The sequence below is a fragment of the Staurois parvus genome, unplaced genomic scaffold (genome assembly GCF_062004578.1).
Source record: "Staurois parvus isolate SC_StPar_1 unplaced genomic scaffold, SC_StPar_1.0 ptg000172l, whole genome shotgun sequence".
Taxonomy (NCBI): Eukaryota; Metazoa; Chordata; class Amphibia; order Anura; family Ranidae; genus Staurois; species Staurois parvus.
This window is the reverse complement of record NW_028317968.1, coordinates 1355749-1371177: the sequence shown is the minus strand read 5'-3', so window position 1 is coordinate 1371177 and position 15429 is coordinate 1355749. Positions and strand designations below refer to the sequence as shown.

The window sequence follows — 15429 nt, the reverse complement described above, 5'->3', positions numbered from 1 at the left end:
GGTACTTTTGGGAATGTGTATTTATAGAAGATTCTATTGTGAATCACATTCCTAAAGTGTTAGTTCACCTTTTCAGGAAAATGAAAAGGTTAGCCAACAGCAGATTTATATAAGAAAAAGCTTTCAATCCACCCGCAGAAGAACCAGAATATGGGGATTTTTTATGTGCAACCAACAGCAGACATCCTCCTCACCCTCCTGTTCCCCACCTGTCAACAACCCAGTAGTTGCTCCAGTGGTCCAGGGTCTTAAAATGCCTGCTATTCTTCCTCCTATCCATGCTGTGCTTCTGGGATGGACCAGATCAATTCACTTACTCTATCCAACACAAAGCCAAAGCTTCTGTGGTTTTTCAGTAGGGCGCCATATGTTGTAACTTGATTTCAGAGATACCAAAGTCTACATGCTCTACTGTATTTTGCAGATACTTTTCCCCAAATGCACACTAGGGTCAAGCACTATTGTGAAGTATGTGGGCTCACTATGATCCAGTCACGTGCTTCCCAGCATTAGATTGTTTTCATTTTTTTGCAAAGAATTGTGTGTATTGGTAGCAAATATTTTGCCACTAAGATTTTAATGACATCCTTAGTTTTCTTTTGTTTTTTTCTTTCTTTATGGAATATGTAGTATTTGTTGGGTCCCCTCTCCATTGAGAAAGAGTCTTCTGGAGGGGAGGAAACAGCAGAGACCCCTGAGACCTTGAGGCCAGTTATTGAAGGTAAGGAAAATTATTGAGAGTTTAGACCAGACATGTGGGTGTTTGCTCCCAACTCAGGGACAACTAAAAGTCCTCTCTTGTAATGTGGATGTGTTGGCACTCAAGGGTGGATTTGTGCTTTGTGTAACTTATGCTACACCAGCAGATGGCAGCCCCCAGTGAACTGTTCCTTGGAAGCCCTCACATTGATTGTAGGACTATGGCCTCTCAGTTGGGCTGTATGATGACCAACTGGGCCTGGGCCCCATAGAGCAGGCTAAATATGGCTGCAGGGTTGCTATGGCTATCAGTGTTGATGACCATACTGGAGTGGAAGATGAGCTAAGTTTAAGTTTTTGACTTAATTCCCCTCTTCACCAACAAACATCTAACCACTGCACTGCTGGCACACCAGCATGGCAAGGGAAGATTGTTACTTGGCATGGATGGCAGCTCTAACATTCGGGGAGGCCCTAAAGTGATGTGAAACCTCTATAATGTATACCCAGACATCTAAACATGACAGTATTTGAGTAGCTTTGTGCAGTGAAGGCAACTAATTTGGCAACAAGTACAATATGTACAGTAAGTCTTTATATACCCCTTCAGTGTGTTCATATTTAGCTTAGTTACAGAACTGATCACTACTGTGTGAATGTTTTACACCAAGCTTTTTTCACATGTCATGGCTGACTTGTTTTGGTATTCTTATTTTTCTAATCCCATAGAATTCCATGAGGCTGGTGGTGCTGCACGAGGCCAGGAATCCTGCGGATGAGTGTTTCCAATGTATGTTTTCCAATATTATCCTCTTTAGACCATTTCACCTCCCCATACGTGTCTAGATTTGTGTGTTAAATAATTTTTTGGCCTCAGGATTAGAGGATAATCACTGTGTCAATCACTGTGTTTCAGGCCAGCGATTCCTGGACTCTATGATTGTCGGCAGGGCTGACAGGACAGAGATCTGTGTGTAAACAACACAGATCTCTCTCCTGTCAGCATAGACATGCTGCTTTGTATCTCTCTGTACAGCAGAGAGATACAAAGCAGAATGTCTCACAAGTAAAACAGCACACAGCACACAATGTAAAACACACACAGCACACCCCAGATGTTAACCCCTTCCTGCCCAGTGTCATTAGTACAGTGTCAGTGCCTTTTTTTTTTAGCACTGATCACTGTATAGGTGTCACTGGGGATGTCAGTGGCAGTTAGTCATTTCCTACCCAGTGTCAGAATGCCCGCCACAGTCCCGCAGTAAGTCGCTGATCGCTGCCATTACTAGCATAAAAAAAATAAAATAAAAATTTCAGTATATATACCACCATTTGTAGATGCTATAATGTTCACGTAAACCAATTACTATACACGTATTGGGATTTTTTTTAGCAAAGACATGTAGCAGAATACATTTTGGCCTAAATTTATGAAGAAATTTGATTTTTTCAAAATTGCTGGTCTTTTATTGTTAATAGCGCAAAAAATTAAAAACGCAGAGGCGATCAAATACCACTGAAAGAAATCTATATTTGTGGGAAAAAAGACAGAAATTTAATTTATGTACAGCATTGCATGACCGCACCATTGTCAGTTAAAGTAACGCAGCGCTGTATCGCAAATGGCCTGGTCAGGAAGGGGGGTAAATCCTCTGGAGGGCAAGTGGTTAAATAAATTTTAGCCAAGTAAATTTATGAGGTTACATTACCACCATAAACGCTTTTCATACAAAAACCACACATTTAGCCATAATTTTATGTTGTCGTTAACTTGGTTTTGGAATAAAGTCTAACTCATGTTTTTGTCCAGCTATTAAATTGCTATTAATTACACTTTTTTTTCGATTAACATTGGCTTGAGGTGGTGAGGTGAGCAGTTGACTTCATGATCTCCACCTCAGCCATTCACAAGAAGCCTTGTGTTCATTCATGAAAATACATGGCTTCCTATAAATGGCTGAACAGCAGTCAGCCTGGCCCAGTTTTGTTCCGGAGTGGGACAGGAAGTTTCACTGCCAGAATACTGCGCTGTATACTGTATGTAGCTGACATTACATACATTTTATACAGTGCTGCATGTGTTAGTGAAGTAAATAGTTTTTTTTGGACCAGCTTGGGTCCAGTCGAACTATTTAAAATCCAATAAAACTCAGAGATCAGTTTTCACTCATAGGTAAGCATTGCTGTGATGTAGATGACATCTGTGAGGTTTACTGATACTTTAAGTCTGCTGGGAATGATAGTACAAGGGCGTCCAAGTCAAACTGGGATTTTTAATTTTACAGATATAAAAAGGGATGCTAGCGTGGTGGTACTACATGCAATAGTAAGTGTCAAGTGTGTCCTATTACTGACAGGCAGCACACATGTCATGGGCCAGTCCAGAGAACGTTAATCAAGATAGCAGACAACAGTGTTAGTGCATGCATGGAACAGTGTATGGTTATGAAGTTTCTTGAACGAAGGTGCAAAACCCACGGATATCTACAGAAGACTTCAAGCACAGTACGATGGTGAGACGCTCAGTCACAGTAAGACATTTCAGTGGTGTAAATGTTTCAAAGATGGCCGTATGTCTGTCAGTGCCAATCCCAGCCATGGTGGTTCCCAGCCCACAGCAATTTATTCTGTAAACACCTGATCCAGGATAATCGGCGCATAACCGTGAAATTGCACAGGAGACAAATCTTTGTGTGGGAACGGTGAACACAATGATGACAAAGTGAAGCAGGCTGTCATAGGTTGTTTCAGGCGCACTGACAAATCTTTCTATGCCGAATCTTTCCAGGCATTAGTTAAACGCTGGGATACATGTATAAATGTAGCAGGAGAGTATGTAAAAAAATAAATACAGTTTCCACTCCATGAAATTTGTTCTTTTAACTTAAAAGTCCCAGTTTGACTTGAACGCCCCTCGTACTTAGTGTGTGATCGCTGACGTACTTGCTGGGTCTACGTGGATCAAAATTCGGCTGGTTCAGCAGGAACTGGACAAATTTTGATCTGTGAGTAGCCCTCTCTGTTCAAAAGAAGCCAATCATTAGACCAGTTTTTGCCGAACTGACCTGCTGGAATATCAACATCTGGTCAGCTGCAGTGCTAATTCGTGTATTCTGACAGGAGAGTCCCCAGTGTCAGAATACAATAGCACAACAGGAGAGATCCCTGCATCCACACAAACAATGTGGATCTTTGAGGGTTTTTTTGTTCAGCACACTGGTTGAACTATAATTTTATAAAAAAAAACAAAATACAGTAGATACATAGAACAATAAAATATGATAATAAATCCCTAGAAGACACTTCCCCCGCCACTGATAAAAATGGACTATATTGTCAAAATCACACCCAACCACTCTGTCTAGACCAGGGGCGGAGTGACAATTCATGGGGCCCCCGGGCAATAGGGAATCATGGGGCCCCTGTGTCCTTGCCCACACTCAAAGCACACCCAAAAAAGCCTATAAAAAGGTAACAGGGGCATTTCATGGGGCCCCCTACTGACCCCGGGCCCTCGGGCAGTGCCTGAGTGCTTGAATGGTCAGTCCACCCCTGGTCTAGACAGTTGCACATCACATTTACATAAAAAAATACAACTCAATAGCAGGATTGGCGATTCCAAAGAGTGACAGTAGGGGGCAATGTGATACCACATACAGCCCCAATTCCAAAAAAGTTGGGACCAATGTAAAATCTACATAAAAACAGAATGCAATGATTTGCAAATCTCATAAACCCATATTTTATTCACAATAGAGAATAGAAAACATATCAAATGTTTAAACTGAGAAAATGTACCATTTAAAGAAAAAAAAAGACATATGAAATTAATGGCAGCAACACATCTCAAAAAAGTTGGGACAGGGCAACAAAAAGCTGCCAAATTAAGTGGTACTAATAACAAGGAAGAGCTGGAAGAAGATTGTTCAACTAATTAGGTCAATTGGCAACAGTTCAGTAACATGACTGGGTATAAAAAAAGCATCTTAGAGAGTCAGAGTGCTTCAGAAGTAAAGATGGGCAGAGGTTCACCAATCTTTGAAAAGCTGTGTCTAAAAACTGTCGAACAATTTCAGAATAATGTTCTTCAATGTAAAATTGCAAAGACTTTACATTTATCATCATCTATCTTGATTTAAAATATGGGTTTATGAGATTTGCAAATCAATGTATTGTTTTTATGTAGATTTTACACAGCGTCCCAAATTTTTTTGGGAATTGGGGTTGTATATATCCACAATAAAATTGCTTTGCTGTATGATGGGTCTCACAGAATCTACTGCTCCATAATTGCATTACCAAGTGGAACCAATATTGCCACATAGATTGTCTCATTGAGTATTAACACTCTGATATAGACCCCTTAATATTTGGAAACACCTCAAGATGATAACATGTAAGCAAAAACAGAATAAATGTTCATTAATGAATTGATGAAACCATATGGAGCTTAGGACTGATGATTTGACATGCAATAAAGTTAATGTGGAACTAAACCCATCAATTTAACAGTTTAAATAAAACAGTTAACTTCCTGGGACGTTGCTGTACTGTAGTTGTCACAGTTGCTTGTGCTCTCAACAGGGGCGGACTGACCATTTGGAAACTCGGGCACTGCCCGAGGGCCCGGGGTCAGTAGAGGGCCCCATGAGATGCCCCTAGTTCCTTTTCATAGGCTTTTTTTAGTTTGGGCAAGGACACAGGGGCCCCATGATCCCCTATTGCCCGAGGGCCCCATGAGTTGTCAGTCCGCCCCTGGCTCTCAACCAAACTATCAAATGACTGGTATCATAACTGATCATATGTGGAGCATCATGGCAGTTGAAGATCAAACAGAGGCTGAGATGACAGCTTCATGGCGAAAATGATAGGAGGGCCCAATTCACAAACTAGTACATTATGACAGACTTACCTTTACATGGAGTCCTCCAGCGCAGTGCTGTCATGGCTTCCTGGCACTGCCATCTTCACCCAGTCCTCCTACCGGATTCGCGGGCTCGATGCCATCACTCCTAGGCATGTGCGGGAGCCCTCAGCTTACGGCATGGAGCTCTGAAGGTCTTGCATGATTTGTCGTCCCTTCAGAGTGCATGCACTGGTGACATCACTGGCTGCATGTTATGTGAATATCTCCAAAACTTTGCAAGTTTAGGAGATGTTCACTGTACCTACAGGTAATCCTTATTATAGGCTTACCTGTAGGTACACGTTCTAAAGTGGACTTTACTTCCACATTAAGTAAAAAAAAAGAGGTACACCCAAGCACTTAACTCCCCCTCCCCAAAATGTACAGTCCCCTTACGTACACGAACATTCAAAAGCACGAGTCTGGGCGCCTAATGACAAAAACGTTGATTGTGCTACACTTTACATTTCACTACACACACGGGAGTGAGAGCAAGAATTCCAGTGCCATCATTCATGGTTAACTCAAATTGATGACCTGTAAGAGCTTTTAAAACATCGCCTATGGAAAATTTTGTGTACCAATGTTTATGCACATAATTTAATGCTTGACTTGTTGGGTATCTATGTTTCTCAACCTTATCTTATATAGTTTACAAAATAATTGAGTAATAGATCATGTTTGTGAGCATAAAAGGATGACTTCATCTTTCGTAACATGTTACACCCATATTCAGTGTGAACATGTTACAAAAGGACCGCCACTGGATGTTACAAATTTAAAACAAACGTGGCCGTGTGGGGCTATGGGAATGTCACTTGTTCACAGTATTCTGATTCTTCCTGTCAGTGTGTATCTGCTTGCCTGTACGTGGTACGTGCACACAGCTACACTGACAGGTCTGCAGGAGTCCTGCATGGCACCAGCAATCTGATCACTGGTGCAATGCTTTTCAGGCTTCCAAAACAAAAAATAGTAAATGCACATTTTTTTACCTAAAAAAAAAAGTGCATTTATTATTTTTTGCTAAAAGGTTTACTTTAAAATTCTTTTGTGCATTACTTTTTTTAAATATTAGTTTTATAAACCATTGTACTAATATTATTATTATTCAGGTACTTATATAGTGCTGTCAATTTATGCAGCGCTTTACATATATATTGTACATTCACATCAGTCCCTAACCCTCAAGGGGCATACAATCTAAGGTCCCTAACTTACATTCATACATACACATACTAGGGCCAATTTAGATAGGATCCAATTCACCTACCAGCATGTCTTTGGAGTGTGGGAGGAAACTGGAGTACCCGGAGGAAACCCACGCAGGTACAGGGAGAACATGCAGACTCCAGGCAGTGCCCTGTTTGGGATTTGAACCAACGCCCCTAGTACTGCCAGGCAGAAGTGCTAACCATTTAGCCACTGTGCTGCACTAATATCATGTGACAAAAAAAATGTAATTACCACTATTTTATTCTCCGGGGTCTCCGCTTTCAAAAACATATATCGGGTTTTGTGGTTTTAACTAATCTATAGTTAACGTGTGCAAAAATGCAGTAGTGGCTCTGGCAGCAAAAGGGTTAAATACTAACCTTTGGGTTCGTAAGCATATGTCTTGCAGGATTTCACCAGAGATACCCAGTGTTCTGTCATCACTACACATAGCCTGTGTCCAGCTTGACATGCACTTTAACCCTCCTATTGTCTAATAAGCTGGATTGTGAGTAGAAACCTTGAAAATGTATCGTAAGGAACAGTGTGGACTGAAACTGAGAAGAAAACTAAAAAAAAAAAAAAATCACATTGTCTCACAGATGGTGTATTTTGTTAACCTGTGAGGGAGATGGATGTCCACTCCACACCATAGTCCTCAAAATGACGTCTGGCCTTCCAAAGATACTTTCTCTTCCTGAAAGTGAAGGACGGTGGTCCTGTAGGGGATCAAACATTGATGAAACAGTCCTATAGAAAGATATATGTGAGAGCAATGGTTGACCACTAGGTGAAGCTGTAAATTAGCTGTAAAGTATAACAAAAATCCAACAGTTTTTTTTTAGTCTTGAATAGAGTGGAAAGGGATTAAAACACCTGTCTGTTCTTTATTTCTGTCTGTGTCCCTATTAGAAAGATCACCCTATCTATTTGTTGTGTTTACCATTATCACTAAAAGTGAAAGAAAATCTCACGTTTTGGGTGTCCCTAGAAAAGTAAAATAATAGAGGGAAAACTTCCAATGGTACACTGATTCTGGTGACCGGAATGGCCCCAATGGATTCTCTTAATTTGCAGGGATTTCTCCTCACTTGGCAATGGGGCATGAAGTGAGGGTAAATCCCTCCAATGGGAGGGATATAATGAGAATAAAATCTTCCAGGGCTTGTTAGGCCACTAGCGTTAGAGCGATCCGCAGTGGATCGCTTTTTAGCCCCGGTTCACATATATTCTGCTGTGCGGGCCGCGTTTTGCACAGGCACGAGAGCCCATTCATTTGAATGGACTCTCGTGCCCATGACACGCAGGGAAGAAGTCCCTGCACTTCTTCCGAAAACACAGCCGGCACGGGAACCTCGCCAGCGGTCCACATTTCTCTGTGAGGGTGGTACACATATACGCATGTAAATGCATGTGTTTGTAAGTAAAATAATTCTAGTGGCTAGAATAAGGCTACATGTACACTGCCATAAGAATTTTAGCGCTGCACTTTACTTATTTATACTGATCATGTCTGGCGCAAAAGTTTCCATGTAAATGGCTAGTAAAATGCTTGCGTTTAGATGAGTTTAAACGCGTAAAGAGTTATGTTATTTAAATACATAAAATTCTGGTTCTATATATTCCTGCTCTGTTTTTAATCCCAGAATGCATTTTTTACATTTAGGTATATGAGTATACATGCGTTTACATGCATATGGCGTAAAATGCATGTCTTCAGATGCAGGTTATTCAATTTTTGGTTACAGATCTGAAAGCAGACCATGTTTACACAACTGTGTGCATGTCCACATTGAAAACAATACACCGGCATTCAGATCTGTAAACAAAACACCCTCTGAACTGCATTTTTTTTAGGATCATGTGCATGTATCCTAAATGTATATTCTAACCAAAAGAGTGAGTTTATGCACATATGCTTCTAAACACCATATTGGTGTAAATGTGCAAAGTTATGCTCAAAAACATGCATTTCTTACTCTGGATTTTTCTGCCTGCTCCTGGAAGAAAGATTCAGCATAGATGGGAGTATGAGAATGCAGCCTAAAGCCAAACTCTAGAAAAGGAGGTGAGTTGCCAATACTTAAAGACCCCAGGGGAGTCAAATGCTGGGGGAAAGGAAGGGTTGTGGTTGATGGGTAGTAATGGAAGATGGTGAGAGAACAGACCTCCCAGATACTTGATGCTATCCCAGAACTGCAGTGAGTGCCAAATAATAGGTTCATGAGTGTATGTTTTCCCAGGCGTCCCCTTGCTTTACCCCGCAACAAGACACACACACACTCTTTGGTTCATTGTCTTCAATGACCAGTCTAGGGGATGTTTTGTTTTTGGAGTTTTATTGTAGAACTGGGGATAGGGAAAGGGAATTGTAGTAGGATACTCCAAAATTGGAAGTATTCACATTGAGGACATCTAGCTGATCTCTTAGTGGAGCAGTATTGAAGTCATGACAGGGAGCAGATAAAATGTAGCAGCAGGTAGTTTAGCAGTGAGCAAAGTCCCTTTTTTCAGTAGTAGTAGTTACAGGGCTGAGCTCTTCAGGTACAGGCCCATTATGGCAGACTGCAACAGTCTAAAAGTAATAGCAACTGATCAAAGTCTTTTGCATAAGCTCTTCAGAACACTAGCCGGTGTTCCCTTTCTCAGACCCACGCTGACTATCAAACACCAGAGGGGTAGCAAAGCACACAGAGTCACTATGATCTCTCAGTGTCTGTACTCACAAGTCCAAGGACAGAATGGTTGCCTCCTTCCAATCTTCCAAGCAACTCTCTCCAGTGATACCAGACAGATCTTTGGCAGCAGCTCCCCTCAGTCAGCTTACTGAAGAACCAGGGTCACTCTAACTTCAGGCCCTCCCTGAAGTTGAGGCAGCCTGCCTCCAGGCTAGCTGGTGCAATCCACTCCCAGGAGAGACACTGAACCCATGTACTCTCAGAATATAAATACCACTCCCAGCATGCAATGAGACTACCTTCCCCTGTCCACTGACAGTGTGGATGGGGGAAGCCTTCCCACAGAGCTATTGTGTTCTCCCGGGAGGGAGGCACGAGGAGAAGTTGTCCCTGCCAGGAAAACACAGTGATTATTGCTAGCGGCTATAGCCAGGGGCAATAATCACATTAAAAGTCTGACAGGCTGGTTTTACCCAAGTCGTAAAACAATCGAATAGGGTACAATCAGCCTGCCCATAGATGGGTTGAACCATTTATGACTGGCTTAAGTATGATTATCTGTTATTGAGAGGGCCACAGAGGAAGCTGACAATTACTAATAGTCTGCACTACATACAGCGGCTGCTGACCTCAGGGGGTCGCTTGTTTGACAATGCTGCCATATATAGAATGCCTTGTATTTTTTTTCAGTGAAAGGTTCATTGTGTGATTATGATGCACTAAAAGTAAAACTTATTTAACTTTTACTCTGGAGTGCAAACGATCTCCTAGGCGGCTTTATTTTATATCTATAAAGTAAAATCAAATGGCTCACCTAACTACAAATAAATACAATCCAAATCAGTGAAAAACATATTACAAATGTACTGTGTGCTGATATCATTAAATAATAATCGACATGACCTAAATATTAACCATTGAATAAATCAACATATTTCATAAATTAAAAAGTGTCCATAAATAAATCACAGTCCATCCACTGATTTCTCATCTGCTTGTGTGTCCAACACCTGTGTGAATTCCACGTGCTGCTGATTCACCACCACGTGCATTAAAATTAAATTCTTACCATAGCCATAATAATTCGAGCATGTCTCAAAGTGAAGGAGGAAGGAGAAGCTACCAGGATCTTCTTTCGAATAAACCAGTATGACAATACACACACTCAAGAAACAAAGATGCTTCTCATAGTGTAGTAAATTTTATTAAATATACAGAAGTTAAAGAATAAGAATACACTCACATTTAAAAGTGCAGCTCCTGGCACTTGCACAGCGCGAATTGTGGCTAAGACACCAAGCACTGCTGCTTTAACAGGAGTTGGCGTACGTTCCACAGGCTATATCTAAGTCACCAGAAGTGACATAATCAGGGACCGGATTTGACGACAATGACCAGGCCTCAATGCATTTCGTGGAATCGCATCATCAGGAAGATCATTTCCCTGTATCCCAGATGAGAAAACTGCCAAAACCCTTTAAAACATGGCCTTTACCTGTATATTTGCCAAAGAAAGTGATACTGTGTGTAGTTAAGTAGTTGCAAACTTCTAACATGAACAATTTACAAAGTATATTCCTTTACAGTGTGTACTTGCCTCAATCAAAAGCAATGAGTGTAATTTCTGTCTGCAGTTTTATTCCTTTGCTATCTGCATGAGTCATTTCTGACAGGTTGTCCCTTCAATGGATCCAGGGGGACAAGGAATGGGAGCCCTAGTGCACAGCCTGTGATTGACAGCCTCAGTTGTGCATGGTTCTCTATGAGATTGTGTAGAGGGCGGATGTTCCTTCCCTTCACTCAGGTGTCAGATTACACTCAGCTCCTCTCTCTGAGATGTGCAAGGTGTGTTGTCAGATCCCCGGCCCCTGCCTCTGGAAGCTCAGAAAAGCTATGTAAATTGTAGACTTTAATCAGATGTAGACAAGTGATGGCTGCAGGTGATCCAGTATGTAGGAGGATTGTTTAATTTCTGTGTATCAACTGAGGCTAGTCACTTCATGTCAGGGTTACAGCCACTTTAAAAGAGGTGTCTGTTGCACACCCCATTTCTGTTACATCTTATCTTACTACTGTATATTGTCTGTAAAGACCATCATGTTTCTGGTAACTCTGTCACGTGTTTACCTTTTGCTGCTGCTGATATAACATATACTAAACATTGGCAGCAGCACCAACTAGTGAACATCGTTTGTCGGCCTTTTGGCTAAGATCAAGTGTAGTATCTGTTCTTATCAGTCATCGGGAGAGAAAACGGAGTGACCGGAGGGGGGGAGGTCTCTGTCTAGCATTCAGCGTGATGTAATTGGTTGGGAAAGGTAGGAGGGCCCTTTCCTCCCAGGTTGCATCTGGCTTAAATCCTACAGGCTTGTCCCCGGCTGATGGCAGGGCTCTCAGTAAGTTCTAATGCCTTCCTGGTAGGGATGGTGCTGCACTGGTCTGGCCAGGGGCTGGGCTGAAAGAAGCCCGTGGTGTATGTGCACTTAGAGGGGCAGTCCAGGGGTGTGGTAATTCTCATGGTGGGGGAGTTCATTGAGTTTTTTGGCACCAAGGTCACTGCACTATTTCACATTTCTTTCTCAACTGCCTTCAGGGCTAGGCCTTTTTGGTTAGGACTGGACAAATTTTTTATTTCTGTTTGAAAGCCCCACCATAGTCTTATACTTTGGCACTTGTAGCACACTTGTCCACTTCCCCTTCCACTTTTTATTTTTGTTGTCTGTCACTGCACTTTTTGCACAGCACTCTATGTACTTCAGCACCTTACGATTAGTAGGGTGTAAGTCCTTGGACTTGCCCTGAAATTCCTGGAGGACACATGCCCTTTTGGTCAGGTTTTCCCCCTGCCATTGGTCTCTCTTCGGGGGGGACCCAACCTAGTACTTGGGTTAGCCTTGCTTTGGCAGGCCTGCTGAAGAAAGGGGTCTGCCTGGTTTCGGCTGGGTGGACCAGCGAGTATCCTAATCCCTGTCAGCAGCCTTGCGCCCCAGAGGATCAGAGCTAGGGTCCATTCTCTTCAGAGGAGGGCCATTTGTATACCCTGTGCACTTTTTTATGCACCAGGTTTTAAGTTTTGTGAGTGTGTTTCACTACACCGTGGAGCTTAAAAAAATGAAAAACGACAAGTGAACAGATTCCCGCCTGCTTTAAGAGCCAGAGGTTGTTTACACTTTCTGATTCAGCTCTCAGCTTTCTTATGCAAAGCGATCACTTCCACTAGTAGTGCCATCCTAGGTTAGCTAGGGGGAGCTATATCCTAATGGTTAGACAGGAGCTGTTAGCAGCTAAGGTGTAATAGCCAGTGGGGTCAAATTGTGGTCAGGGCTGAGACTTTGCAGGCCATCCCTTCAGGAATTCCCTTGGAGGAGGGCCTAGGATACAGTGGGTGGATCTGAGGAGTGGCTGGCTGCACTCTTGAGGAACCTCAGCCAATCCCCAACAGAAGGCTTGGCAAGGGGCTGGGACTCCCTTAAAAGTGTAGGAGCCTGCTCAGCAGCAGGAGTGTGAGGATTGAGGTGGAAGAAAAAGTAGGAAGATGTAAGGCTGGAGGAAGAAGGCTGCCAGGATGCTTAGTGGGATGAGGCCATGTAGCTCACAGGCTCCCTGAACGAGGACTACCTGTATGACAGGGATGCAGTGGCCCAGCTGATAGGTCTGGTAGCAGCGGCCAACCACAAGCGGTACAGGAGAGAATCTGAGTGAGTACAACTGCCACCCCCTTGGCGGATAGGGGAAAGGTCACTCTGGTGGGAAACCAGATTAGCCCCCTTCTAGTGACTGTTTACCTAAATTAAAGAGACTAGAGCCAGATTCCCTGCTCAGAAAAAGTCTCCAAATTGCTTGGTGAAGAGGGGTTCATCTAGGGTCTGGGGGGGAGGGGGGTGGTACAACATGGAGATGCTGGCTATTTCTCCAACAGAGACTGTGTCACAGAAGAGAAGCTTGTGAATAGTTTCAGAAAGTATAGCCTCAGTTATTGGTTCCCTTGGGCATCCTATACCCCCCTTACCGTATCCAAGTTCTAATTCCTTCAATCAATAACAAAACCAAAGCTCAAGGACTGGTTTCTGACTCCGGGTGCAAGCTTGTGTGAAAAATGCTGAGAAGCTGGTTGTGCCGGACTATAGGTGGACCCAATTCATCAGCAATCCTTAAGTGGTTAGTCTACACATGTCTACAATAATTTACTACCCTCCATGTTACTGACCCCTGCCATGTGGTGTCAGGAGAGAGCAGAGGAAGTTAAACTCCACAATGCCACAATGTTTTGAGGGTTTTAAGAAATCTTCAGGCCTAAAATGAATATTTTAACATGCATGCTTTCTCACTGAGACAGAACAAGCATACAGTGATTGACGTCAGGAGAACTGACTTTCAAAATCAATGGTGTCAATGGTGGAGCATAAACTTGCCATATATAGCTTCAATGTTGGTACCACCCAAACTCGAAGGAAAAAGTGAATAACATCCGCTGGAGATGCTGAATTTTCAGAAATTCATGCTGTGCATGGCCAGCTTATTTCTTGGATATAATCTACCTCAGGGCTCAAAATTTCAAATCATGAGCTACATGGCCAGATCTAGGGGGGTGCTGGGGTGGGCTGAGCCCCCCAGAATTCTGTTGTGCCCCCCTGGCCGGTTGAGTTTCTTCACCATCCCAACACTGGAATGTGCAGCCTGATGCAGTGACCTGTGATTAGTAAAGTTCAGACAGCAGCAGCGGTACACAGGAGAGAGGCTGTGGTGTGTCCTCCCCTTCCTGTCAGTGCAGCGCTCTTCCACACAGCATATCACAGAGTTTGGATGGCACAGTTTAATTACCCTATACACATTTCCTCCTGCTGGGACATGAGCAGTCCTTGGAGGAGGTAAAGTGCTGGTAATTAAACTATGTGCAGCCCGAACTAATGAACCTGTGTGTGTGTCAAGGAGCTCTGCACTTACAGGAGGGGGAGGACACAACACAGCCTCTCTCCTGTGGGGGGGGGGGGGGGGAGACGTACAGGCAGGGAACATAATGTAAGGGGTTGGAGGGTGCAACTTGTGCTAATAATTTGTGCTTGAAATGAGAGGTAGAGTGATTGGCGACTATTTGTGCTGGAGAGGGTAATGGGGGGGGGGGGGAGATTTGCTAAAAGGGGTAATTGGGGTGGAAGGATATGTGCTAATAGAAGGAATGAGGGGGATATGTGCTGGGGGGGGGGATATGCTCGAAGTAGGAGTGGGGATTGGAGATATGTATTTGGAGGGGGGATTGGGGGATATGTGTTTGTAGGGGGGATTTGGGGGGGATATGCTAGGACTAGGAAGGGGGATTGGGGGAGATATGTGTTTGGAGGGGGGATTGGGGGGATATGTGTTTTTAGGGGGAGATTGGAGGGGGAGTGGGAATGTGCTAGGACTAGGAGGGCGGATTGGGGGAGATATGTGTTTAAAGGGGCGATTGGAGGATATATGTTTGTAGGGGGATTGGGGGGTAATATGCTAGAACTAGGAGTGGGGATTGGGGGAGATATGTGTTTGTAGGGGGGATTGGGGGGATGTGTTTGTAAAGGGGATTGGAGGGGGAGGGGGAATATGCTAGGACTAGGAGAGGGGATTGGGGGAGATATGTTTGGAAGGAGGATTGGGGGATATATGTTTTTAGAGAGGGGATTGGGGGGATATGTGTTAGGGGGGGACGTTTTAGGAGGTAGGAGGGGGGATTGGGGGGGATTATGTGCTAAGTGGGGGGATTGGGAAGGAAAATGTTCAAGGAGGGAGTTTGGTTGGATGTGTGCTAGGAGGGGTATTGGGGTGGAGGGATTTGCGCTAAGAGGGGGTGGGGGAATTTGGGTTAAGAGGGGAGGGCTGTAGAGGATTTGTGCTAGGAAGGGGAATTTTGGGGGGACTTGGGTAGGGAGAGAGAATTTGTGCTGGGAAGAGTAATTG

At 43.4% G+C, this 15429-nt stretch overlaps 1 pseudogene; it reads left to right on the top strand.

Moving 5' to 3' along the window:
- The first annotated feature begins 11684 nt into the window (after positions 1-11684).
- Positions 11685-11862, top strand: LOC149462574 (U2 spliceosomal RNA; annotated as a pseudogene).
- Positions 11863-15429: the final 3567 nt, after the last annotated feature.